At 42.4% G+C, this 24,034-nt stretch overlaps 1 long non-coding RNA gene and 1 pseudogene across 2 annotated transcripts; both read right to left on the reverse strand.

Annotated features, from left to right (window-relative positions):
- Nucleotides 1-1,340: 1,340 nt before the first annotated feature.
- On the reverse strand, nucleotides 1,341-8,355 carry LOC148057530 (activin receptor type-1-like; annotated as a pseudogene). Its single transcript, XR_015702691.1, has 4 exons — nucleotides 8,258-8,355; nucleotides 5,564-5,711; nucleotides 4,535-4,807; nucleotides 1,341-2,014 (listed from the first exon to the last, which is right to left on the reverse strand). The product of XR_015702691.1 is annotated as an activin receptor type-1-like (transcript).
- On the reverse strand, nucleotides 5,599-23,618 carry LOC148057531 (uncharacterized). Its single transcript, XR_015700046.1, has 10 exons — nucleotides 23,392-23,618; nucleotides 22,921-23,008; nucleotides 20,569-20,648; nucleotides 20,362-20,456; nucleotides 20,201-20,254; nucleotides 14,873-14,965; nucleotides 10,559-10,708; nucleotides 8,476-8,516; nucleotides 8,258-8,388; nucleotides 5,599-5,706 (listed from the first exon to the last, which is right to left on the reverse strand). It is a non-coding gene; the product is annotated as an uncharacterized LOC148057531 (long non-coding RNA).
- Nucleotides 23,619-24,034: the final 416 nt, after the last annotated feature.

The following is a 24,034-nucleotide window of genomic DNA, read 5'->3' on the forward strand; positions in this document are numbered from 1 at the left end:
TGCAGATCCCTCCAGCAGCCAGGCTCAGGAAGTCTACCCAGCAGCCGGCCCTGGATCCTCACACCGGCCCAGCCACTGGCACCTGGGTGTGTGAGTTCCCACGACCTGCAGCCCCACTTCAGCTGCTGGTAGAGGACCTCCCACCATACACACACCAGCACACAGGCACACATGCTCTGGATCCCCCCAGTAACTGGGCCTAGACACACGGAGCATCCAGTAGCTGGTCCTGCATCCTCTCTCCCCAGTTGCCTCCTGCACAGACACATACCAGCTGGTCTCCCAGTCAACCCCACACCTTATGATCTCTCCAGCAGCTGGCCTGGACCTGCTGGGGACGGCTCTGGCAGCCGGCTCCTCCAGGAGTCCCACCTGCAGAAAGGCACGCACATACCTGTCTCTCAGGCTGCTTGACCTGCTTGCTAACAAACCCTGCCTGACCTTCACTCGTGATCACGCACTCACGTAGGCACCCTCCCTTGCTCCGGCTGCTGCAGCACAGATGCGTGGGCCCTGTCACCTGTGGCCCAGCTCCACTTGCTGGCACTCGGACCTTGGTGCACACAGAATACACTGTCCCTCGCCCAAGAACATAGTTAGAAATGGAGTTTCATGAGATGACAGGACAGACTGTGCTGGTACAGCACGGGGTGCAGCCTTAATGTAATGACCAAAGCATAATGAACTTAAGTGTAATGACCGACCGCCTGTTTATACACAACCAGCCCCTTTTATCCCCTTTTCCCTCTCTTTTCCCATGCTTGGTCCTCCCTAAACCACCTTGATCCCTCCCTTTTCCCACCTTGGGTCTTTCCCACAGGTTCATCGTCTGGGTCTTACGCCTGAACAGCGAGGCTGATGGCTCTCCCAGGACAGCTTTGGGGTGGGCTGGGACAGGATCTCCATTCCTTTTACTGGGCTTAGGGGTTCGCCCACCTGCTGCTGTGCCTCTGTGCTCCTTCGTGTTTGTGGGGATGAGCTGTTTGTCACATAAACTGACATTGAACCAAATAATATAATCCACTTTTAGATCTCTTAATGTATTATCTGCAAACCAAAGAAAACTAGGACACATAATCAGCTAGCTGTCTCTGGATCACTAGCCTTATGACGACCAGCTGGAGATCCTCTCCTTTGAAAAGGATGTGAAGGATTTTACAGTTGCACTAGGAAATCAAAATGGAGAAAAAAAAATTATGATACTTGTTAGAAATCACTCAGAATATAAATTGAAGAAAATATGCAAAAATGGAAGTAAAACAAGTTGAAAAAAAACCCCAATGAATGGAAAAAACAATAGCTGAAAACAGACCACGTGTCTAGAGCTAGTACACTATTGCAGGAATTGTACGTGTTCCTTGCCTTTCCTCTTGCATTCCCTGAATTTTTCCCAGAGAAGCCTATTATCCTTCATGTATCCCTGTAAAGCATGCTGCACATTCTGAATACCTTACATATGAGCAAAATACACCATCTCAAACATCAGTGTGCAATTTTGAAGGTACCATTTCTACAAAATGCCTAAAGACTCCATCTTGCTCCTAAACAGGTGGTATGCAACAAATAGAGTAAACTCATTCTTTATAGGAAGTATCGAGGGCATGCTTCCAAATGCAACGCAGGTAAGGGAAAAGAGCATTCTGGCATATTGATTTTCTGGCTGGCTAAGTTAACGTTTGTTACTTTTTCCGTGTTTATTGTTGCTACAGAACAGATTTTATATTAGTAGTGCAATTCTAATATTGCTAATTAGTCACTAGAACACTAACTCATTGACAAGGAATCCCTAATTCTACTTACAGGTTTAGAAAAACTCAAATTTTAATTTTTCTTTTCTTTTTTTTGGACTTACCATTACTGAATGTTCTTCTTGTTATTGCCCATAGAACAAGAAGAAATGCCCACATGTCAATATGCTTATGGGCATCAAAGCCATCAACCAAAGCTGAGTCATCAAGAGGATTGTTTCCAACATCTGATCAGTTCTTTGTCCAGGAATGCATTTCTGCAAGGCCTAAAATTAAGATCAAAAAATATTTCAAAATGAAAGTTTAATTTAATGAATCAGTATTATCTATTTAATACCAAATAAGATATGTAGAAAGGCTGAAGTGCTACAGCAAAGCAGAAATGCTCTAACAGGCAGTGGCAGATTATTTCATCTATACTAATTAAACCCTGATATTACTAGAAGATGCTAGCTAGCTGACTATATTCCTTAGTGAGAAAAAGTGAAAACAGGTAGAACATTGCCTTCAAATTAGTTCAAGGGGACTTGCTCATTGCAGGAGTTTAAAGAAACAGCTGAAGCACAGTTGGGACTTGGCGTGATTTTGACAGCTTGCGAAGGACTGGGAATGCACCAAAAGGCTGGGATAGTGGGCACTGATTCTTTTGAAGAAGGACAAAGGAAAGAGATAAGAAATTATATAGCAGTCAATTTTGTTTTGATTGTTTGGGAAAAAAACCCAAACCTGGAATGGATCATCCAATATTATTTTTGAGTACCACCATGACAGCAAGCAAGGGTCAACATGCATTTTGTCACGAACAAGTTGTGGCAAATATATCTTGTTTCCCTTCACAACAACTGAAGCAAGGAAAATTCAGGTAGAAAAGCTTTCCAAAGATAAGGCTAGTGAAGTAATGAAATGTATTGCCTAGGGAAGTTGTAGAATATCCACCAGAAACAGTCTGGCAAATCTTTCAGAAATAGTCTAGGCAAATGTTTGCCAAGCACGTGGATATGGTTTATCTCGCTTTGGAGGATCGTGGAAGGTTTGATGATTTCTGGAATCTTTTTCAGGACTATTTTTCTCTGATTCTTCACACAGACCTCCAGGCTGTGTCTCAGAAATGAATGGGGCCTTCACTAGCAGGGCAGAGACTACTGTAATGGACTTTTGGCTGTAAAGGGCAGATCTGAAGGTGCTCATAAACAAACCTGAAGCACCTTAAAGCACCCTCGTTCTGGCTGGACCCTTGTAAGTGACTGCCTGTAAGTGTGCTCTGGAAGAGAAACCTAGCAAAGGAAGCTGTTGCAATTTTTCAGCCTTTCTGGTGATTAAAAAACAAAAGTTATGCTTTCAGCCTCAGAATAAGACCTAATCACCACAAAAGACAGCAACAAAGCAAGCTGTTTCATCTCTAGGAAACGCTCTGCATTTGAGAACATTTTCTAAATGTCAGGACTCATCTCCCACATTCAAAACCTCCTGGATTTCATCTCTTTCTAGCACGAAGTTCAAACTCCTTGTTGCATATCTGTTCCATCCATTTTCTGTGTGACACATTCTTTTATTTTAAGATATAGTAGAAACAAACTGGGATTACCTATCACGGGAGTTATGGCCTCAAATGCTTCAAAGGAAATAGATAATGAGGTTTTTTTTTACTTCACTTATTATATAGTTGAAGGAGAAGTTCTGTTTGCTCTTGTGAACTTAATTGCTAGATCTTATCAAGTCTTAAATTTTGTAAAAAGTTCATTCAACAGTCCGTGAAAGTTCCCCTGACTGTCTTCTGCCTTAGCGCAGGCACTGTATATGCTGCGGTGCTGTATTCACAGTCAGCCACTGCAGCAACCCCTTAACACCCCTATTCTCTGCTCCATAATATAAGGGATTTTTGATTTTGAGAAAAACTAATAAAAATAGTCTTTCCTGGTAATGAAAATGAAAGGAATTATAGATGCTACAAAAAAAGTGAGAAATAACCCTGCAGAATTAATTCCAAGAAAATTAGTTATATATACCTTCCTTTCTCTCTTGCTACTGCAGATGCTTGAGTGTATGACTGACAATAGTAAATCTTGGCAAAATCTGTGCTTTGATTTAAATATATTTATAGAACTATTTTCTTCAGAAGAACATATAGCACAGGTCTATCTGAGAAAGCACAGTGCAGAAAATACATAGCTAAATAAAATTACTCAGATCCCAAAAGATACAAAAGAATTAGTTTTGCACACTTATGAATAGATACGCAGTAGTTATTTTATTATTTAATCTTAAATGTCAAGTGGCAAAAATCAGGAAGGTTTCGAAAAAATATTATGAAGAAAGGCAGTTTAGATTAAAAATCCTTTCTAGTAATATTCATAATTTATTGAGAAGTTATCCTTGCTAGGTTTCTGCCTTGCTTCTGGATCATTGATTTTATAATTACCTCAACTATCAGCACTGGTAATTAAAAGATGTAACATTCTTTTGTGAAGTACAATGCAACCAAACAGACATTATATATCTTCGTCACCGTCTTTCTATCCTGTTTAGCATTTTCTGTGTACAAGTGAATAAATCATGAACCACACGTTATCAGTTGTGACGTATTAGGATTAATAGAGTCAGAGTTCTGATCAAATTGATATATTATAGTTTTGTATGCAACACGAGTTGTCCAATAAATGCTACATTTTCCTCATTTTCCTCATTCAAACACATGGCAGATTTACTAACGACAAGGAGAACAGGTTATTTTTAATCCAGAATTTGTTACAAAAGAGATTATTGTTCAAACAATGAAAATTCCTTACCGAGATTAGCAATGCAGCAGCACAATTCTTAATGAAGATATTTTTACTTTTTAAAGCCTATGTGCTGTTGCTGGTTTACCTTCTGACCCAGATATTTTAATATGCAGATATACAAGACCACTTGCAACAAAAAGTATAAAATTTAAACAACCATAAATTATCAACTGTATGTCACTGCATATTGAGTGACATATGAGTCAGTGACTCATTTTTGTCATAGCAAGGCTGAATTTCTACTGGAATTTCTTGATGTCATGTCTGATGCAATGAACCTTAAACCAAAAAGGAAATTCTTCTCATTAACTTGTGTTACTGTGCTTGCATTTGAAAATAATTTGATATGGCTGGAGCGGATCAGTAAATCTATCAGTAAAGCTACTAATTAACTCCAGCCTTTTTTTTTTTTTTTTAAAGAAAAAAAAATCCAGACACAATCCTTGTTTCTTATCAAACCATCTTTTTTGTGCCAATGACTATGAACTCACTGATCAGTAAGAACTGTATTCTATTAAAAGGGATCAATTCCTTCTTGGTCTTATTCTAACTACTACTTTTCTGTTTCACCAATGAAGTAAAATTGGTTTTTATTAGGATTTAAGTAAATGAATAAACTATGAAAATGATAATTTTAGACAGATTCATAATGGACACTTTTCTCCAGTCTCATAACATATGAGGGAGCCTGAATATTTGTTGCCTTAGTTTGAAAAAAGGAAATTAAAAGCCTCTGTATCATATCGATCATGTTCTTTTTGACCCTCTCTTTAAGAAACAACAAACAAAACCAGAGAGATAACTATCTGCGAAATTACAAGCTTGTAAGAAAAAATATTTCAAAGCCATATAATTCAGATGATAATTCAAAAGTTCTTTTCTCGATACAAAATTTCAAGTGAATTATAGACTTGAACAAAAATTAAGTACAACGTAACTCCCCGCCCCCTGAATCCTAAAAGGACATTAGTAAGATTTTCTCATTAAGAGATAAATATATGAAAAATTAGTCCTTTTTACTTGGAAATAATGATACCAGTATACACTCATGTCAAAGTAGTATGGTACTAAAAATGTCAGCTTCTTTAAATCATGATTTTTTTAGTCCCTTGATGAAAAGATTCTCACAGCAACATTCTCTCCTTGCCACTGAGCTTTCCAGACTTCTCTGTTGTGGCCTTTTCTTAAAAAAAAAAAAAAAATATATATATATATTTATAAAATTGTTGAATAATGTTGAATACACATTTCTTTTCAGAGCTGGGCAAAGTTTAAGTAGATTTGTATTAAAGACTTCAGTTGTTTTTCTCTGCAGCTTTTCAACATTTATAATAAGATTAAAGATGGGAGAGTATCAGGATTTTAAAGCGGTGCAGTGAGTTTGCAATAGGTTTTCGCAAACAAATTCACTGCCATTCAGTTCTTAAGAAATGATGTCTTTCTGATGCCTAAAGCAAAAATGTTCAGTTCTGGGGAAAAATAAAGATGATAGACTTCCACTCTCAGTTAAAAGATCTATTGCTATCTTGTGTCTTTGATCTTCAGTAGGGAAAGTAGAGTTGATGACTGTTCTTTCTCATTCTCCCTCTTCCAACAGTACTGATGTTCCCAAAATCTTTAATTCCATTGCAACAGAACAATAATTAATTGAGGTTCCAGCAAATATATTCTTATTCTCATAGGTCCAAACAGGAAGCTAAAAGAGTTGAGTGGCTCCCTAATCAGCCTCACAAGAATGAAAAAATGACATGCATTATTTGTTGATGAGAAAAAACAAACAAGCAAGCCAAAAGCCCAACAGAAAACCTCTTTCATTGGTATATGGAAAGCATAGTATCATCCAGACTAGCTCCACCTTCTGCGTCAATGAACTAATTACAACAAGTCAATCACGCAATGCATTGCAATTTTAGTAATCCCCTCCAGTGTATCTACAGCGATACACTATTGAATACTTTAAAATTAGAAGATGACTTGAGAAACAGAGATTGTTTCTAATACTAAATTACAATTTTACTTCACCTGTGGTATAGATGCATAGAATATGGAAGGCAGAAGAATAATTATCATTTTAACTTTACAATTAATTGTCTTTAAAAGTGAAATAGCATAGTTGTTTTGGTACCATACATAGGCAGATCACTAAAACCAGATGAGTAACTATCAAATTGGACCTTCCTTCCAATGAAAAAAATGTGTATTAAATGATTTAAAGGTAGAATAATCTTATGTAATACGACTTGTAAAGTTTTTAGATTCAGATGTGAATGCTTCACAAGTATAATGTAAGTTTTGACAAAGTGTTTTGATTTGGTGCTTTTACATTTTTGCTGTAAGACATGATTAACTCTTGATCTACCTACATGTACTAGCATTTTGCAGTAAAAATAGCAGTGCTGAGCCACTTCCTGGAGTGCAAGAATAAGAATAATCCAGCAATTCCTAAACATGGGGGAGATTTTTTTTTTCAGTTAAAACAAAGAAATCATTGAAATAAACAGTAGCTTTTATAAAGAGTTTCAGAATTCTTGACTGGCATCACTTAAAATTGCCGCCTCCTCCCCCATAAATATTAAGAAAATCTTATTTTCCAAATCAGCTAGATTTTACAATGAGTATTGAATGCACTATTTAGAAAATAAATATGTTATTTTACATGTTCAGCATCAATGTGCACATACAACTGATGCATTTGAGTTCGACTAATTTTATGACAGGCTGTGATAGCCAAAAGTAACAGAATTAACAGCACAAAAATAGGACTTATGACAAATAAGAAAAGTATCAGTACTGGATTGTATTGCATCAGATAGATACTGAAAAAAAGAAAGCATATGACCAGTTTGCATACCTGCTTTTACTCCACCTAACTCAAATTTTCTGCCAGGTCCATAGACGTATTACAGTTTGTAGAAACTTTAGAACTTATTGCAAATAAATAAATTGCCTCCAATTAACTGCACTTTAACATGAAGTAGCCACATAAAACAGAGTCAGACATCATTACATAGCAGCCTGTCCTGTTCCTTCCAGGTACCAAATCAATCTACCTACATGACTGTCAAGCTCATGCCTTTGAAACTAAGAAAACAGAAAAAACAGAACAGAGGCAACAAATACCAATTGTCTGAACATGGCAGTCAAAGAAGAAAATGTAAATTGTTCCAATTTTTTACTAAGTACATTGACAGAAAAGAAAATTCCAGGTATTGCAGCGAGGAGAATAAAGGCATTTCAAAAAGAAAAGAAAAAGGTTTTTAGCCACAACCTGATATCTTAGTCAGCTGAGTCCTCCTTCTCTACAAACTTTTTTTTTAACATATCAGTAAATAACACACATACAAAACTGAGTGTGGGAAATGCCAAACTTCAAGCCTATGTAGTGCAATGAAGAACTAGACTAGAACTAATAAAAATACTTTATAAAAACTGAATGCTTGTGATCCCCTTCACAGAATAGCTCTGTGTCTTTGTAGATATGGTTTTTTTAGCAAGGAAGTGTCCCATTTTGATCTAAATAGCACAGTCAGTTGCAACAAAACCAGAATCCAAATACCAAAAAACTTCAACAGCATGAAAACAATAAATCATATAGCAACCATGTCAAAATGCTTGCCATCTCCAGATAGATGTGTAATTACACAACAAACATACGAAAAGTAGTTTTATATTTACTAATCTGTTTGTTAAATACATTAACCAGAATAATAGAAATTAAACCACTCATACCTTGGAAGTAATGGCTTTTCACTGATCTTCCAATTACGGAGATTTCCATAACAACATGCAGCATCCTGACTTATTGAGGGTGCAGTCCTGCATGTCATTTCTCCATATTCCAGAACGATAAAACATAATTTCTGGAAAACATATGTGTCGCCATTCAGGATCACCGAAGCAAAATACTGCTGAACCAAGCAGCAATTCTGACAACCACATGAACTCACCTCACAAATGCATTCAAACAGTATGGATTTAACAGCTTCAGCTGTGGAAAAAATGCATAGCAAGCTTTTATAAGCAAAAATACCTAACTTTATACAAGAAGGAAATATCTACCTATATACCAGCAGAATTTTTACAGGCTGATTAAATTACAAATGGGTTTTATTTTGCATATTCTACTAAAAACTGAGTCCTTACTAGCTCTACAATACGAAAACTGAATTAAAACACTGTAAATATTTGTGAGTGCAGAGAGTCTTTAACCTTGCTCCTCATTGCTGTCACTGCTCTCTTTTTGTGCGCATAGTATCATTTAGATTGGAAAAGACCTTCAAGAGCATCAAGTCCAACCGTTAACCTATCACTGCCAAGTCCACCACTAAACCATGTCCCTAAGCACCACATCTGCCCATCTTTTAAATACCTCCAGGGATGGAGACTCAACCACTTCCCTGGGCAGCCTCTTCCAATGCCCAACTACCCTTTCGGTAAAGAAGTTTTTCCTAATATCCAACCTAAACTTCCCCTGGCACAGCTTGAGGCCATTTCCTCTTGTCCTGTCGCTTGTTACTTGGGAGAAGAGACTGACCCCCACCTCGCTACAACCTCCTTGCAGGTAGTTGGAGAGAGCAATAAGGTCTCCCCTCAGCCTCCTCTTCTCCAAACTAAACAACCCCAGCTCCCTCAGCCACTCCTCATAGGACTTGTGCTCTAGACCCTTCACCAACTTCGTTGCCCTCCTCTGGACACGCTCCAGCACCTCCATGTCCTTGTCCTTCTTGTAGTGAGGGGCCCAAAACTGAACACAGTACTCAAGGTGCGGCCTCACCAGTGCCCAGTACAAGGGGACGATCACTTCCCTAGGCCTGCTGGCCACACTGTTTCTGATGTACTATTACATGCTACAAAAAGGGTGCCACAAGGAGAGTCATAGAGTCACAGAATCATGAGTTGGAAGGGACTGTTGTGATTTAATCCCTACCAGCAACTAAGCACCACACAGCCGCTCGCTCACTCCCCCTCTGGTGCGATGGGGCAGAGAATTGGAAGGGTGAAAGTGAGAAAACTCATGAGTTGAGATAAGAACAGTTTAATAATTGAAGTAAAATAAAATAGTAGTAATAGTAGTAATAGTAATAATAATAATATAATACAATAATAATACACAAAGCAAGTGATACACTATACAATTGCTCACCACCCACCAACTGATACCCAGCACATCCCAGAGCAGCAATCGCTGCCCCCCAGCCAACTCCCCCAGTTTATACACTGAGCGTGTGGGTCAGCTGTCCTGGCTCTGCTCCCTCCCAGCTTCTTGTGCACCGGGCAGAGCATGGGAAGCTGAAAAGTCCTTGACTAGCATAAGCACTACTTAGCAACAACTAAAATTTCATCAGTGTGTTAAGCAACATTCTTCTCATCCTAAATCCAAAACACAGCACTATACCAACTACTAGGAAGAAAATTAACTCTATCCCAGCTGAAACCTGGACAGGGACCCATAAGGATCATCTCCCAGCTCCTTGCAGAACTACCTAAAGCTAAACCGTTTGACTAAGAGCATTGTCCAGATGTTCCTTGAACTCTGACAGGCTTGGTGCTGTGACCACTTCCCTAGGGAGCCTCTTCCAGTGAGCAACCATCCTCTCAGTGAAGAAACTTTTCCTAATGTCCATCCTAAACTTTCCCTGACGCAGCTTCATTCCATTTCCTTGTGTCCTACCACTGGTCACCAGAGAAGAGATCATTACCTCCCCCTCTGCTGCCCCCCTTGAGGAAGTTGTAGACTGCCATGAGGTCACCCCTCAGCCTTCTCTTCTCCAAGCTGAACAAGGCAAGTGACCTCAGCTGCTCCTCATAAGTCTTGCCCTCGAGACCTTTCACCATCTTAGTTGTCCTCCTCTGGACACACTCTAATAGTTTGATGTCCTTCTTATATTGAGTGTATAAGTATTCACATTCAACATCAGCAGCTCTTCCGTGCACAAGAGCAACTTAAAATAACAGCATAAGTCTAACCACAAGTAAGATGAAAGTAATTTTCTGATCTGTACATTTGCTCTCCCCATAGGATGGGCCTACCGTTTCGGACAGCAGTCTTAATTCAAAAGGTCATTCTGTTCAGTTCATTCATGGAAGTGCGGTTCCTTTTCTCTTAAATGAAAACAGAACAAACCCAAAGCTGCTTCCTGCTGCCTTGATTGTGACCAGTCACGTCTGTCCAAGACTGATCTTCAAAGCAAAGAATATTTTTAAACTATTATTATAATGAAGCTGAAAGAGCCCCCAGAGTTAATCTTTGTTAAAAAAAGATATGCCACAACCTACTATTTTTATTTCAACTTAAGGAGTAAACCCGTAGAGCAGCATACAATCAAAAGCAGCAGATGGGAAAAGATCAGCGTTATAGGTTGATTTCTTGTTGTAATGAACAGGAATTGACATTATCAAGAAAGCATACAGAATAATGACAACATTGGGCTCATTTTAGGCACTTGCTCAAATAGAAGCAAACAAAACAATAACTAAACTCAAAACCGATGAACTTTTGCAATTACAAAAAGGCTAGTTGCTATCTTTACCATTTTCAGATGTATATGTATATAATCTCATACATGCACACATTCACATCATCCCACTCTAAGGACAGGTTTCAGTCTAAACAAAACTGTTAATGTCATGTTAGGCACTCTGGGGCATGCCAACTGTCACTGCAGCAAGATGTGTGTCTTCATCACTTTTGTGTTGTATCAGCCTGCTTAAGTAAATGTGTGAGATATCCCAGGACGTTATTATGTCAGTTAATGCCTTTGTTTAGGCAACTGAACCTACTCTAGATGTATAACTTAGGTACTTAAATTCTGTAAGTGGACTCAAACTGTATGAAACAGTGGAAAATGAATGTCTGAGAATGGAAGGAGAATTCAGACAATCTCCTGTTACAGTGAAACACCAGGGTTCGCTTTTGAAGATCGCTTCAGTAACAAACGTTAATATATTAAAACATCCTGCACGTCCATGTTGTTTACAAAATGGTGACTTTGAAGACAAGAGGAAAAATGTGCAAGAAGTATCAGGTATGCCTCCAGCTGAACCTAGGGGACTGTGAGTAAAACAACAGTTTCTGAAAAATAAACTTCCATTTCTCAATGCATCATCATTCCTGGACTCTTGGAACAAGATGGGAGAGTACTGTGCTGTAAACCTAGGGAAAACACTAGTAGTTGTAGAGCTTTTGGCCGAAAAATCTCCCCCTTCCCAAGAGATCTTTGCTAAAAGAGAGTTTTGCTAACTGTGGCATGACATGACTGCACATGCATAAAAATACACCTGAATGGAAAACCTACTTTTTCCAGTCAGGAACATACAACTGTTACGGTGCGCAGCCTGGCAGCATTAGCAATGCTGGAATTTTCCTGACTGCAGTGAATCTCTGTCCTACCTACAGATATGGTCTTCACATTCCCCGATACGATACTTGGCTACAATTGTACTATGCATTTGTACCACATGAACTAAGTCCTTTTCTAAGTAACTGCAGGGTAGATCAGAGCATGCAGTGGGAGACTAAAACATGGACTGCATCTGCTAACAGAAAAGTTAGAGCTGCCCAGTAGTACTTGCTACAAGATAAAGTTATCAGTTGTCGTTCTGTGAAAGCAAGGGAAGAAGCCTCATCACAGACTAGGATGCCAAAACTCACTGCTTTAAGCCAGCAGCAAGATGCCCTTTGCAGAATAGAATAATCAGGGATAACTTATCCTCGACATTCACAGCAGAAACATGATCTACTACATGAGTATTTTCCAGATTGCTCTATGTCCTTTCCCTATACTGGAGATGGCTGATATATAAAAAGAATAACGGTTTTTCTCCTACATAGGAGGAAAGTGTGTTTTTGTTCAGTGGTTATCGTTTCACTCCTCTTTTCTCTACTGGAGAGCTGTGCTTTCTCCGTATCTCAGTGTTCTAGCTGCCTAGATTACAACAGTCCATGTTTTGGGGTCGTCTTGTTGTTGTTGTTCAAAGTCCATATAAACCAAACTGATTCTGGGATGATTTTCTGTATGAAAGAACAAAAATAACAGTACAGACAATGCAATACTTGTGTTATCGTCAGTATAAAATAAGATGCATCAGCAAAATTCTGTCTAGCACCTCCTCATATGCACAGATGGCATGAGAACTGATAGCGATACAGCTTGGTTTCTTTCTTTCTCACTTTTTTAGCCTTGATTTTTCATCCTTGATTTAATTTATCATTTTCACATCTTTTGAATTTTTATTGCATAAGATCATGTTTGTATGCACAGCCATTTCTTTATTGAGAACTTCAAAAATACCTGCATTATGTTCCTTGCTATGATGCTTTTCTTTCTATAATTATTTTTAGCTTGTCAGGTGACTCCCAAGCCTTCCTCAAGGAAGATGACTTAATTTCTCATTGCGTGTGTCACTGTCTCAGTGCTGTTTTGAATAGGGTATTGGAGATACTTGCCTGGGTAAAAAGCCATCAGTCCATACTAAATTGTGCCTAAGCAACACCAAGTGATGGCTAGCTCTCTCACCTCCTTTCCTCTCTGTGATCATCTCTGATTTTAAATACCCTTTCCTTGCTTTTATGGAAATTTTCCGATGCATTTCTTTGAGTAGGGCGTGGCATGAACAACTTTGCTTGAGAATCAGCTTTGATTTCTTCCATCAATTCTTCAAAGTATTTCCTTTGTGAAAACTGGATAAGCCAATGTCCCTTCAGCCTCGCCACCTCTTTCAGGCCCACAATCAGATACACTGCTAGGACTTGTAGCTCCTACTTCCTGAGTGTCAGGATTCATCTAGGGAGACAGTTTGAAAGAGGGTGCCAGGGAGCCAGAAAAAGCACACAAGTTTGTATTTGAGTGATTGATTCATAACCTAATGAGTCACTCATATATAAAACACCTGTAATAATTTATAAAGTTACTGTACTCCAGCTTAGACATGGTAAACAGATCATCTCGAGAGATGACAGCTTCTTGAACTTTGGCCTATATAAGTCACCTCCAACAGTGCTTAAGACTATAAAGGGAAAACAAACACACCAAAACACACGACAACCCCAGTGACTAGACCACTGCCTGAGCAGTTATGTCTTAGGAAAGGAATCAGTAACATAGAGCTAGTCTTGGAAGCTCCTTAAACACTACTGCTGCTTCACAAGTGCATGTCTGTCTGTGTCTTGGGCAGACCACCTAGTTTTTGCAATACCACTTAGATAAGGCATGTGGATGCAACTAAAACCCTAAGGAGTGCAGAAAAAAAATCTCCAAATTTCTTTTAAATCTCCTGGCTTTCTGATCAAATACAGAATCTGCAGGAGCTCGGTCGCCATGTGTAAGTATTACTGTAACCCAGGACTGCATCAACCTTTAAATGAGAAACTCAGATTAATGTAGATCTATAAAGATTACAGTATCTCATAGGTTTTATATTTACCTCAGGGCGCAGATGCCTTCTTAATCACGTCTAACAGATGGACACTAAAGGAAACTCATGTTAATATACATTGAAGCTAACGAGCTAGTTCTTCAAAGTGCCACCACTGGTCTTTTGATTTGATTCTTTTTCTCTTTTTGGTTTTCTTTTTAGGGCTGTTGTATATGAAGTATTCTTTAAAGGTTTGAAGAATTCCAACCAGAACGGCTTTCTATCTTTTTGCAGTTAAAATAAGGATGGCATGATAATGATCCTTTCACTTACGATAACACTGAATGATCTCTAGTCTTGTAACCTTCCTTCCTTTTTCTCCCAAGAAATTTCATTAAAGAAATTGTATCTAGCTAGCATTTAGATATTTCCCAGGATGATGTCATAAAGCATTACAGAAGTCTACTTCTGTAAGTCACTCATTGAAATCTTGCAATTGCAACTTATTTCAACCAGAAAAATAATACAGAAATAAAGCATTAAAGTTTGCTCTATTTTACTGTATACTTTTGAACTGCTTCACACATAAAAATCTAGGAGAGATTTTGAACATTACGGATACTGGAGTCACAGTCCATACCAACAGAGACATTTCATTCTGCAAACTTCAAGCACACAATACAGATGCTTCATCCTGTAAATTTCAAGCAGTAAGGGGCCAAAGCAAAAGCAATCACCTGTGAAGTGTTCTGTGTGAAGGGGTGCACAAGTAAGGGAGCTCATGTCACAAATGGTCTGTGAAAATTTTTCTCCCTGCATCTAAGCAGATGGAAAGCTCTCTAGCCTAACAGGCACTCCCACTTACAAGCAGCCAGGCAACCCTGCCTCATTGCTTTATCACTACCACCAAGGCAGTACAGCATATTTTTAAAGATGACAAATTTGGTCCTGAAATGGATGCAGGGCAGTGTCAATTATTGACTACATTACCTGTTCTCAAGCAAACGTCCAACAGTACAAGCAGCAGTTAGATTCATGGCAGCTGGAAAGTATAGCCTGACATTTCCTTTGGGTTGGAAAGGCCTGGAGAAAAATAGCTGTGACTGGCAGAATTTCCTTTTAAAAATTACATTCTATTTAAAAAAAAAAGCATTGTTTTTTATGCCAAGGGCACAAAGTCCTTTCATAATGCAATTGCTGATGGCAATTGAACCTGATCAACAATAAAGGTAGGACTGCAGGGAGAGGGAGACCTACTACTGCGATAAAATTTCTTGCTAAAGGTTGCTTATGAAGAAAGTCTCCAAGAGCCAGGCTGGAAAAAAAGCAAGACAGTTGCTCAAGAAATTGCAGAGAAAGATTACCTTTTCAAATGAACTAAAGTCAGCAAGGAGTCAGCGAGGCACACGGCGGCAGCAATGGTAAGTCCTGTGACTGGGTGCTAGATTGGGGTGGAAAAGGGGGTTTCCTGTGCTGGGGAACCCGATAAAGAGCCTGGTGGGGTCCTCGCGCCAAAGAAAAACTGGCTGCTCTTGCAAGGAGGCAGATGGGGCTTGGGCGTTGCTGGGGCAACCGCGGGAGATTTAAACGGGCCCCAAGGGAGCACGGCGAACAGGACCGGCAAACAGGGCATGGTGCGTCAGAAAGGCGACGCAGACGGAGCTCCCACTCAAACAGGCAGCCACCCAGGTCTCTGGCTGCAGGGAGTGCCAGAGCCTTGCTCTGGTGATGGAGGGCTGCCGAGACAACACCTATTTGAGGTGCGAGCAGGTAAAGGATCTGCTCGGCATGGTGGCAGAGCTGCAAGAAGAAGTAGCAAGACTGTGGAGTATCAGGGAGTGCAAGAGGGAGATAGACTGGTGGAGCCACTCCCTACCATCCCTGAGACAAGCACGCCAGATGGAAGCATCAAGGGAAGGAGAGGGTCCCCTACCCTCTTGCCACCAGGCAGAAGGAGGGGACCAAAGAGATGGAGGAGAATGGATGCAGATCCCTGCTCAGTGCAGCAGGCAGATCCTCTCCCGGCATACCTCGCCCCCCCAGGTGCCCTTACACAACAGGTATGAGGCTCTGGAACTCGAGGGCCAGGAGGATGAAGATACGGACAGTGATCCATCCAAAGGGTTGACTAGGGGGAACCAGCCAGCCCCACGCACTACAATGGCCACTGGTAAGAAAAAAAGAAGGGTAATTGTCATAGGCGACTCCCTTCTGAGGGGAACAGAGGGCCCAATATGCCAACCAGACCCATCCCATAGGGAAGTCTGCTGCCTCCCTGAGGCAAGGATAAGAGACATTACCAGGAAGCTCCCTAGGGTGGTACAATCATCCAATTATTATCCACTATTGGTTGTTCAGGTTGGCAGTGATGAGGCAGCTGATAGAGGCACAAAGATGCTCAAAAGGGACTTTAGAGAACTGGAGTGATTACTTGAAGGATCAGGAGCGCAGGTAGTGTTTTCCTCCATCCCGTCAGTAGGTGGGAGGCATACAGAAAGGAACAGGAGGACTCATCTCATTAACACATGGCTCAGAGGCTGGTGCCAGATGTGGAATTTTGGGTTTTTCAATCATGGGGCAGCTTACATGGCACCAGGCCTGCTGGAGACAGATGGGGTTCACCTGTTGCAAAGGGGGAAAAGGATTCTGGCTCAGGAGTTAGCAGGCCTCATTGAGAGAGCTTTAAACTAGGTGTGAAGGGGCAAGGGGATAAAACCAGGCTTGCTAGGGATGAGCCTAGGGGGTGGCATGCCTGTGTTGGAGACGAGATCAATAGCCCAACTGAAGTGCATTTACACCAATGCACACAGCATGGGCAATAAGCAGGAGGAGCTGGAAGCCATTGCGCAACAGGAAAACTATGATGTGGTCACCGTCACGGAAACATGGTGGGATGACTGACACAACTGGAGTGCTGCAATGGATGGCTACAAGCTCTTTAGAAGGGATAGGCAAGGAAGGAGAGGTGGTGGGTAGCCTTGTACATCAGAGAGTGTTTTGATTGTCTAGAGCTCAAGGAAGAACGTTAAGGTTGAGTGCTTATGGGTAAAGATCAGAGGGAAGGCTAATAAGGCAGATATCCTGGTGGGAGTCTGTGATAGACCACCCAACCAGGATGAGGAAACAGACAAAGTATTCTACAAGCGGTTGGCTGGAGTCTCACAATCTCCAGCCCTTGTTCTCGTGGGAGACTTCAACTTACCAGATCTCTGCTGGAAATACAACACAGCAGAGAGAAAGCAGTCTCCGAGGTTCCTGGAGTGTGTGGAAGATAACTTCCTGACGCAGCTGGTAAGCGAGCCAACCAGGGGAGGTGCCCCGCTGGACCTGCTGTTTATGAACAGAGAAGGCCTGGTGGGCGATGTGGTGGTCAGAGGCTGTCTTGGGCACAGTGACCATGAAATGATGGAGTTTTTGATTCTTGGAGAAGTAAGGAAGGGGGTCAGCAAAACCGCTACCCTGAACTTTAGGAGGGCAAACTTTGGATTGTTTAGGAGTCTGGTTAACAGAGTCCCTTGGGAGGCAGTCCTGAAGGGCAAAGGAGCCCAGGAAGACTGGATGTTATTAAAGGAGGAAGTCTTAAAGGCGCAGGAGCAGGCCGTCCCCATGTGCCAAAAGACAAGCAGGCAGGGGAGAAGACTGGCCTGGCTGAACAGAGAGCTTTGGCTGGACCTCAGGAAAAAAAGGAGAGCTTACCACCTTTGGAAGAAGGGGCAGGTGACTCAGGAAGACTACAAGGATGTTGTGAGGTTATGCAGGGAGAAGATTAGAAAGGTGAAGGCCCAGCTAGAACTTAAACTGGCCACCGCCGTTAAAGATAACAAAAAATGTTTTTTACAAATATATCAGTGACAAAAGGAGGGCCAGGGAGAATCTCCCTCTTTTGTTGGATGCAGAGGGAAACATTGTCACGAAGGACGGGGAGAAGGCTGAGGTACTTAATGCCTTCTTTGCCTCAGTCTTTAATAGTCAGACTGGTCATCCTTGGGGTTTTCAGGCCCCTGCACTGGGAGATGGAGATAGGATGCAGAACGAAGCCCCAGTTGTTGAAGAGGTGGCAGTCACCGACCTGCTCCTCCACCTGGATGCTCACAAGTCCATGGGGCCAGACGGGATCCACCCGAAGATACTGAGGGAGCTGGCAGAGGAGCTTGCCAAGCCACTCCATCATTTATCAGCCATCCTGGTCAACCGGGGAGGTCCCAGATGACTGGAAGTTAGCAAATGTGATGCCCCTCTACAAGAAGGGTCGGAAGGAGGATCCAGGGAACCGCAGCCCTGTCAGCCTGACCTTGGTGCTGGCAAAGGCCATAGAGCAGATCATCCTGAGTGCCATTACGCGGCATGTGCGGGACAACCGGGGGATCAGGCTCAGCCAGCATGGGTTTATGAAAGGGAGGTCCTGCTTGACAAACCTGGTCTCCTTCTATGACAAGGTGACCTGCTTAGTGGATGAGGGAAAGGCTGTGGATGTTGTCTACCTGGACTTTAGTAAGGCCTTTGACACTGTCTCCCGCAGCATTCTCCTGGAGAAGCTGGCTGCTCATGGCTTGGATGGGTGCACTCTGCACTGGGTTAAAAACTGGCTGGATGGCCGAGCCCAGAGAGTGGTGGTGAATGGAGTCAAATCCAGTTGACGGCCAGTCACAAGTGGTGCTCCCCAGGGCTCAGTGTTGGGGCCAGTCCTGTTCAATGTCTTTATCGATGATCTGGATGAGGGGATCGAGTGCACCCTCAGTAAGTTTGCAGATGACACCAAGTTGGGTGGAAGTGTTGATCTGCTGGAGGGTAGGAAGGCTCTGCAGAGGGACCTGGACAGGCTGGATTTTTGGGCCAGGGCCAACTGTATGAGGTTCAAAAAGGCTCAGTGCCAGGTCCTGCACTTGGGTCACAACAACCCCATGCAATGCTACAGGCTGGGGGAAGCGTGGCTGGAGAGCTGCCTGGAGGAAAAGGACCTAGGTGTGTTGGTCGACAGCCGGCTCAACATGAGCCAGCAGTGTGCTCAGGTGGCCAAGAAGGCCAATGGCATCCTGGCTTGTATCAGGAATAGTGTGGCCAGCAGGACAGGTGATAGGGCCCCTGTACCTGGCACTGGTGAGGCCGCACCTTGAGCACTGTGTTCAGTTTTGGGCCCCTCACTACAAGAAGGACATGGAGGTGCTGGAGCGTGTCCAGAGGAGGGCAACAAAGTTGGTGAAGGGTCTAGAGAACAAGTCTTACGAGGAGCAGCTGAGGGAGCTGGGGTTGTTTAGTCAGGAGAAGAGGAGGCTGAGGGGAGACCTTATTGCTCTCTACAGCTACCTGAAAGGAGGCTGTAGCGAGGTGGGGGTTGGTCTCTTTTCCCAAGTAACAAGTGATAGGACGAGAGGAAACAGCCTCAAGCTGCGCCATGGAAGTTTAGGTTGGATATTAGGAAAAACTTCTTTACCGAAAGGGTAGTCAGGCATTGGAAGAGGCTGCCCAGGGAAGTGGTTGAGTCTCCATCCCTGGAGGTATTTAAAAGAAGGGTAGATGTGGTGCTCGAGGACATGGTTTAGTGGTGGACTTGGCAGTGATAAGTTAACGGTTGGACTCGATGATCTTAAGGGTCTTTTCCAACCTAATGATTCTATGATTCTAAACCAGACCAACTGCCCCCCAGCTTTCCAAGTGGATTTCTCACATGGAGCAGGAAATGCAACTGGTGCTGTCTCTTCTGTGGGGAGACAGGGAGCAAGCTGAGCGTGAGTGACTCAACACACATGCTAGCAAGCAGAATTTTGCATTAGCTAACAAAGAGGGGGGAAGCAAGCAAGCAAGATGAGAGCTGGAATGGTCTTTCTCCATACTACAACATAAATACATACAGAATGCACCACAAAAGTACCAATGTAATTATTGCCAGCAGAGAAGATCCACTGGATGAAAGAAGAGCCAAGCTGCCATTCACTTTCTAAAAATGAGTGATGTGACATGAGAAACAGTAGTACAACATTTATCAGTTGGACCACATATTAAAGAAGTTCCTTTAACTTCAGCCAGGTTTCAAATGGTCTAAAGAAACCGCCTGGTTTTAGTTTACGTGTATTGAATATACTGCCTTTAGCATAAATTCTTTCTTTTTAAAAGAATTTGAAAGTATTTTCAGCTGCAGTATGCAACATCTTTGGAAGAGGAAACAACAAGACATATATCTGGCTACAGGAAACTGGAAAAATGGCTGCAGCAACACATAATTACGAAGGAAGAAATCATTAAGAGCCTAAGCTATATCATTTTTCTTTTGCATTAGAATTCAAAGGCTAGCAGAACGATGAACAAAGACAGGTTACTTACCTAGAACTTTTCTTCAAAATGTGTTATCTGTTTGTACAGTTACACGGAGATTATCTGTAAGCAAGCACTCAGGTAAATTTTACCATATGAATTTCCTCAGTATTGTACTTCAAGCCTCCTGCATGCAACTGTGGCAACAATAAAGGGAGCAAAGAACCCACCTTCCCTTCTGGAGAATCCTCTTCACCAAAGAACCAGAAGATTTGGACTTTAAAAGAGAGGGCTGCGAGCATACTGTACCTACTGACGACACAGCCTGAAGAAGTTAAAAAAAGAAATGTTGTAAAGTTTTCTTTTTCACAATATTCCCTTCTTCTTCTTCAAGTTCAATATTATTCTGAGTGTTTTAAGAACTGGGGAGTGCTTACCTACGGTACCAGCAACCATGTGTACAGCAGTCCTGAAGAGGCTGTAAGCCACGGTGATCACGAGCCTTAGCAGAAGAAGCCTTCATAAGAAATGGAAATGAGCAGTTTGACGATATTATTCCAGTGAAGAGACTAACAGTCCATGGATCTTTCAGACATGGATAGATGGAAATGAGGTTCTCTGTAAGGGCTCGGGTCTGCCAATACAAATATATAAAGCCCTAACATCTAGCATAGGAAGCACTATCTTTGCAAAACAAGGCTAGCCAAAGCAGTTTCCTGAAAAAAGGTAAGAAAAAGGTAGCCTGCTTTCATGAAGAATTGTCCAGAGAGGTTCAGGAACTGAATCTCACTGATCCTTCTGGTAATAGCATCAAAAGACTATTTTAACAGAATAACAAATAAGACAACAAAGTTTCAAAAAGCTTCTCTTCTAGGAAGGAGATGTAGGTCGGAGAGCCCATTCCACAGTAGGGCATTAAAGGAAGAAAGCACAGCCCGATTCCACTCTTTGGAAACATGTAAGAATTAGACAAGAAATGTGGTTTGAAAGACTTGTTGTGTTGCCATTCCTTACCCTGTTCCTGTACCAATTAAGAATTTGACCACTGGGACTGTACTCATAAGTTTCCCAGGCCCACAGTGTAGAAGGGAATAGGAATACATGACTCATGGAAAAATGCATGAATACAAATTTTAAAGTGGGGATGTCCAGAGTAATAGGTAAGCTATGACAACTCAGAGTCAACTTGGAATTTATCACCAATTCTCCCTTTACCTCATCTTTTCTTAAGACTGTTACTGCTTCTGTCTTTTAGATATTTAACTTAAAACCACAATAACATAGATGTTTTCTAAGTATGTTAGTCCCTGTGGGCAGATGACCAATGTCAAGAATCAAAACAGTGACCTCCAGTTCTGGAAGTACAAGCTTCTATTGCCCAAGCTATAGGAGGCAGGCACGTAATCTCAAGAACTGCATTGGGCCACAAATATTCATGCAAAACAAGTAACTGTGAATATGTCTACACTAGCAGGTAATGCAGAGTGATCAGAACAGATGGATAGATTAGAACAGCTAATATTAAGGACCCTACATCTACATTATATGTGTTAGGATTTTACTTCAGATCATACTTAACCTGGCCCTTTGGACTGAACAACCCCCTTAAACATGTGGTTTGAAGCCATTCAAAGGAAAGCTACAGCACAAACTTGCTTTTTGAACTGTAGCCCTTTAATGAGCCATTAGACAGGGCCACATCATTCTTTCTCCTGTCTCACAAGGATGGCAGTATACATCCATTGCCTATTTATGAAATTTCTTAGGCTTAAGCTTTATTGCTGTTAATGCTTGTTAGAGGTAACACCTGCCGTATGAATAATCTATCAGCTCCAAGCATGGTCACCAGCCAACAATGGGCAACATGGGGAGGATGAGAGGACAATAGGCTCAACACTTGCAGCAGCCACCAGAGGAGAACACCATGTATGAACTAACCCTGACCCTCCTACGTGTTCTTTTGTCTGAGAAAGAAAAGCCGCATGACTGTCTAGGTCTCATCACAGCGACTGCTTTGCCCTTGGCCTACGACAAACTCTCAGTATGCTAGATGAACTCAGGCTGGTGGCAACACACTGATCTTTAAGATGTGGGATAACTGGCAACAGTCACTAAAACTTTCAGATGCGGACAGGCACAAAGTCCTCTGCTGTATCTTCACCAGGTTCTGCAAGGAGACTGAGAGCCAGTAGGTGGTCAAACAATTTTTGGTGGACAGCAGAGCCTGACATTTCTCTGTTCATCCCCCACGCCCTCTTTGAGTAACCTAACTAAACCATGTTGCTTAGAATCTCATTCAGTCAAGTTTTGAACGTCCCCAAGGAAGAACAGTCCGCAATTGCTCTGACCAATCTATTCCTGTGCTTAAGCACCCTCCTGGTGAAGAGTGTTTTCCTTCTGCCCAGTCAGAGCTCCCAGTCTGTGACTGCCACCTCTTGTCCTTTCTGCTGCACATTTGTCAGAAGCGTCTGCCTCTGTCTTCTCCATAGAAAGTACAGGTGAGCACTGTGTCCTCTGCTGCCCCTGAGATGAGCGAGTAAGCCTTTCCATCCTGTCTGGAATCGTATTGACTACTTTCTTCAGCAGCAGTATGCTTAGTTCTCTGCCTGAAACCCCCAGGATGGCAGCTGCATCCAGGATGTCATCGGTGTCATCACTGCTGATGGGCACAGCCACACCAAGTGTCCACAGCCTCACTGGAGCAGGGAAGCATGTGATTATATGTTGCTACCTTTGCAGTGCACCATTTTCATGCACTGATTAAAAAGTAACAGATTTCCAAGATGTACCTGTTAGGGGGAAAATATGGAGGATCCACCAGTCCAAGAGAGGGAAGGCTGCCGGAGCTCTGCATTCCCAGTCCAGTCAGTAGCGAGGCTGAAAATGTATTCCCAGTAGGCATACACACACACAGAGCGTGCATGCAACACATACATACGTACGCATGGCTGGCCACACAGAGCACCCACAGGAACCAGTGGCCTCGTCCTCTTCCCCTGTCTGGCTGAGCAGGATGGAGGTCTGCTAGTGGGAGCACGTATGTGCTTATGTCCAGGGTGGACCCCCCAGCAGCTGGGCTCAGACAGTCTGCCCAGTAGTTGCCCCAGAAACCCAGCCTCCCTCATTGCTGGTGGGGCTGCAGTCCCACTCCAGCTGCTGGCACCCAGACCCACACTCAACTCCAGCCACTGCCACTACCGACACACAGAGCCCTGTGACCCACAGTCCCACTGCAGCTGCTGGCACTTGGGTCTGCTCACCCTGGTCTCCCCCGTTGCTGCACCACAGAAACGCAGGACCTCCTGCCTGGTCTGGCTCCAGCTGCTGCGCTTGGGCACCCCCGCACTCCTGGAACCGAGTCCCTCACACAGGAAAAGATGTAGAGAGGAATTTAAAAGGAAGGTGAGACAGGCCATGCAGGGCACAGGCAGACTGGTATACTGATCGGCTAACTATTGCCATGACCTGCCCTTTTCCTCCCCTTATCCCTCCGTTTTCCCATGCTCACTCCTCTCCAGATCACCTAAACCTCTCCCCCTCCCTGCCCTTTGTTCCTCCCATACACATCCCGTAAGTCCTGCATCCTCCTTGGACTGAAAGGCATATTTCTACCCCCTTTCTCCCCTCATTTAAAAACCTACACAAATATATTTGATATTATTATAACAACACAACATTAAAAATGAGTATCAACTTACATGCCCAATTCTTCAACAGCTTCCACAAACTTTCTGCTGCTGGCAAGTGGAGAGCTCTTTTCAGTTTCATAATTGAGCTAATTAGAAACACATCTCAAGGATGTTGAATGTTCATCTTCATATACCTATTTTAATACCAATAAACATTGCAATTCTCCACAGAACCCTATCAGCACAGCTTGCTCTGGCTTTTTTCTCTCTTCAA

This window comes from Nipponia nippon, unplaced genomic scaffold (assembly GCF_047370975.1).
Source record: "Nipponia nippon isolate SJK-2023a ecotype South Korea unplaced genomic scaffold, ASM4737097v1 scaffold_1, whole genome shotgun sequence".
NCBI lineage: Eukaryota > Metazoa > Chordata > Aves > Pelecaniformes > Threskiornithidae > Nipponia > Nipponia nippon.